The sequence below is a fragment of the Panthera pardus genome, unplaced genomic scaffold, assembly GCF_024362965.1.
Source record: "Panthera pardus isolate Hobbes unplaced genomic scaffold, ASM2436296v1 HiC_scaffold_6, whole genome shotgun sequence".
Lineage (NCBI taxonomy): Eukaryota > Metazoa > Chordata > Mammalia > Carnivora > Felidae > Panthera > Panthera pardus.
This window is the reverse complement of record NW_026526991.1, coordinates 6523594-6527597: the sequence shown is the minus strand read 5'-3', so window position 1 is coordinate 6527597 and position 4004 is coordinate 6523594.

The window sequence follows — 4004 nt, the reverse complement described above, 5'->3', positions numbered from 1 at the left end:
GCCCTTGGGAATGTGTGTCTCACAGGATGGGACACCGGAGGCCAGAATCGTGGTGACGGTGGTAGGGATGGGGGTTAAAGAACCGAGTCCGGTTTGGGAACCATTTCCCTGCCTCCAGCAGCCCATATCAGGGCCCACGGCAGCCGTGCTCCAGAAGACAGGCCACTGAGGGACGGCCCGGCTCCCTGAAGGCTGAGGGCCCTGACGGTGGGGTTGACTTGTCCCCCAGCATCGGGACTATGCCAGCACTCAAGGAACCGGCCCCGGCACAGGCACATCAGGCCCCAAGCTGTGTGGACCGTGGAGGGGGCTGCGGGGGGAAGAAAACAGAGGCTGGCTTTCTAGAAGCATCTCAGGGAACCCAAAGGGAGAATGACCAAAGCCCCAAGGGAAACTCCTGCCTCTTCAGCCTCGCCGCACCGACCCTGGCAGGGCCTCGGTTCCAAGGAACAGCCTCAGACTTGACCCGGCGGAACAAACAGGCAGTGGCAGGGGCCCCTGGGCGCTCGGGTCCAGCCGTCCCGTGAGCAGAGGTGCACACAGAAGGCCCTGCACGCTGGCAGGCGGCCCCTTCACACGGGCGCCTGGCGCAGAGGCGAGCCTGACGGCTTTCCAGGGGAGAGTGGGCGTCGGGCTCCCCGCTCCTAATAAGCACCTTCTCCCGGCGAGTTACCTGCACACAATTAATTGTGCAATTATCTAGGCTGGGTTGAGAAGGGTCACCATCAAGTTGTCAAGATAGGCCCTGGGATAAGAGTGTTTCTCTCTGCCGAGTGGAAAACATTCCTTTCTAATTTCCAAGTCCCCTGTGGCTGGCCGCAGGTAAAGCCACCTCTCGTCCTTCGGGGTTAGCCCCGCTCGGGTGTGTATTCATCACTTTTAAACCCTGAACGTGTTTCCGGAGGTATCCCACACACACGTGCTTTTTATCATTCTTACCACTTCTCCCCCACAGGGCTGGACTATTAACACCATCCGGCAAATATGGGATTTGAAGGGGACCAGCTGGTCCTCGGTTCAGGGCAGAGGCTGGAGGTCGGAGGCCGGGGGGTGGGGCAGGCGGGGGAAGCTGACTTGGCTTCTGGCCTTTGCCAACCCTGACCCGCGAACTCACAGACGTCACTTCGGAGAGGACCATCGGTTGAGTTTTTTATGCGAAACATGTTTTTAAATTTTTTTAACGTTTACTTACTTCTCAGAGAGAGAGCGACAGACAGAGCGTGAGCAGGGGAGGGGCAGAGAGAGAGGGAGACACAGAATCCGAAGCAGGCTCAGGGCTCCGAGCTGTCAGCACAGAGCTCGACGCGGGGCTTGAACTCATGGACCATGAGATCGTGACCTGAGCCCAAATCGGATGCTTAACCTTGAAACTTGATGTATTTATTTTTAAGTTTATTTATTTATTTTGAGACAGAGAAAGAGTGCAAGTTGGGGAGGGGCAGAGAGAGAGAGAGAGAGAGAGAGAGAATTCTAAGTAGGCTCTACACCATCAGCACAGAGCCTGACTCGGGGCTCGAACTCACGAACCACGAGATCATGAACTGAGCCGAAGTCGGACACTTAACCAACTGAACCCCCAGGCGCCCCTAGAAAGTCCTGAATCTTGGGAGACCAGGAAGCTCCCCAGCAGCTGCCCCTTCTTCTGCTCCCACTGCCGGCAGCTCTCACTGGTCACGGTGCGGTCATGGGTCATCACGTGGCTTGATGGGCCCGCACGTGTGAGCGTCACCTCCATTCCTGTCTGGTGGCAGTGTGTCACAGGCTTCCGTAACAGATACCGCAGACGGAGGCTTTAACATTCATAACTCGCTGTGCTGGAGGCTGAAGTTCAAGATCTGGCTGCCGAAAAACTGGTTTCTGGTGACGCTCCCTTCTGGCTTGTAGATGGCCACCTTCGCATCGTGTATGTATGACGTTCGTATGAGGTCTCTGGTGTCTTTTCTTCTTCTTCTAAGGACACGAACCCTATCTGGTCAGGGCCCCTCCCTGATGACCCTGAATCACTTCTACAAAGGCCTCGTCTCCAAAGAGTCACTCTGGAGGTTAGGGTTTCAACATACGGATTTTGGGCAGGATGGGGGCACAATTCAGTGCACAGCACGGTGGTTTTCCATTCTCCATCCAAAAAACACTTCCTGAGCTCCTATTCTGTGCCCGACACTGTGCCAGGGGACATCAGAACAAAGATGAGCCTCTGCTCTTGGGGTACTTGCTCTCCGGGAAGGGACAGGCACACGAATAGACATTTATTTATTTTTTATAGGTTTTTTAAAAGTCTATTTATTTATTTTGAGAGAGAGACAGAGAGAGCGAGCAGGGGAGGGGCAGAGAGAGAGGGAGAGAGAGAGAATCCCATTCAGGCTCCCGATGCAGGGCTTGAACTCATGAACTGTGAGACCAGGACCTGAGCTGAAACCAAGAGTCAGATCCTTAAGTCACTGAGCCAGCCAGGTGCCCCATGAATGGACATTTTAAAAACATTTTTTTAATGTTTATTTTTGAGAGAAAGAGGGAGAGAGAGCGTGGGCAGGGGAGGGGCAGAGAACGAGGGAGACACAGAATCCGAAGCAGGCTCCACACTCCGAGCTGTCAGCACAGAGCCCCACACGGGGCTCGAACCACGAGATCATGACCTAGGCCAAAGTCCGATGCTTAACCGACTGAGCCAGCCAGGCGCCCCGACCCATGAATGGACATTTAAGGTACGATTCAGCAAACGCCTACCACAGGAAGACTCCAAATGCACAGAGAAGGGAAGCACTGGTCACACCTGGGAAACTGAGGGAGGTGTCTCAGAGCATCTGGAATTTCTTTTTTAAAGTTTTTTTTAAAAAAAGTAGGGGCACCTGGCTGGCTCAATCAATGGAGTGTGCGACTCTTGATCTCGGGGTTGTGAGTTTGAGCCCCACGCTGGGTATAGAGGTTGCTTTAAAAAAATTCTTAAGCGGTGCCTGGGTGGCTCAGTCGGTTAAACATCCAACTTTGGCTCAGGTCATGATCTCCCAGTTCGTGGGGTTGAGCCCCGTGTCGGGCCCTGTGCCGACAGCTCAGAGCCGGCAGCCTGCTTCGGATTCTGTGTCTCCCTCTCTCTCTGCCCCTCCCCTCCTTGCACTCTGTCTCTCTTTCTCTCTCTCTCTCAAAAATGGCCTGGTAGTTATGGGGTCAGCCATTCATAAGTGGACACCAGTGACATCAGATACTTTTACAGTATTGTTGAACCTATACCTTCTATACCTAACAGTTTTCCATCCACCCCCAACAAAAACTCTGTGCCCATGGAACACTGACTCCCTAAGACATCTGCTCAGCCCCTGGAGACCTCTACTCTACTTCCTATTTCGAGATAATTTTCCTATTCTAGGTATCTACTTCTTTTAATTAAAACCATACAACAGTTGCCCTTCTGGGTCTCGCTTATTTCCTTCTTTTTTATGGGTGAATAATATTCCATTGTATGTATAGACCACATTTTGTTTATCCATTCATCTGTTGATGGACTCTTGGGTTGTTTCCATCTCTTAGTGGTTGTGAACACTGCTCTGAACACGTATGTAAAAATATCTGTGCGAGTCCCTGCTTTCGATTCCTTTGGGTGTGTACCTAAAACAGTGGGCGTTTTATGCTGGGTCTCGTAGGGTCGGAAGTTCACCAGGCAGAGAAGATGGAAGCATTGTTACCCCAAGTGGAAGGATCTGTGTGTGCGAACACGTTCTGTGCGTCTGGACCCCGCGTAGAGTGGGTGGGCGGTGGGGGGACGTAAGGGTGGTGCCCCATGGGAAGGGTCCCGTAGCCGGACCGTGAGGTTGGTGTGGGAGCCTCTGAAGGATCCAGGACCAGGAGGAGCTCCTTCCGGTCTGGGTTTTGGAGGGCCAGCCCGGCAGCTGGGGGGAGACACAGGTGAAATGACTCACCAGTGGGAGGGGGTGAAGTGAGGTGATTGACTGAATGAATGAATGAATGAATGAACGAACTGAAGGGAGCGGATGGAGGGACGAGATGCAGGG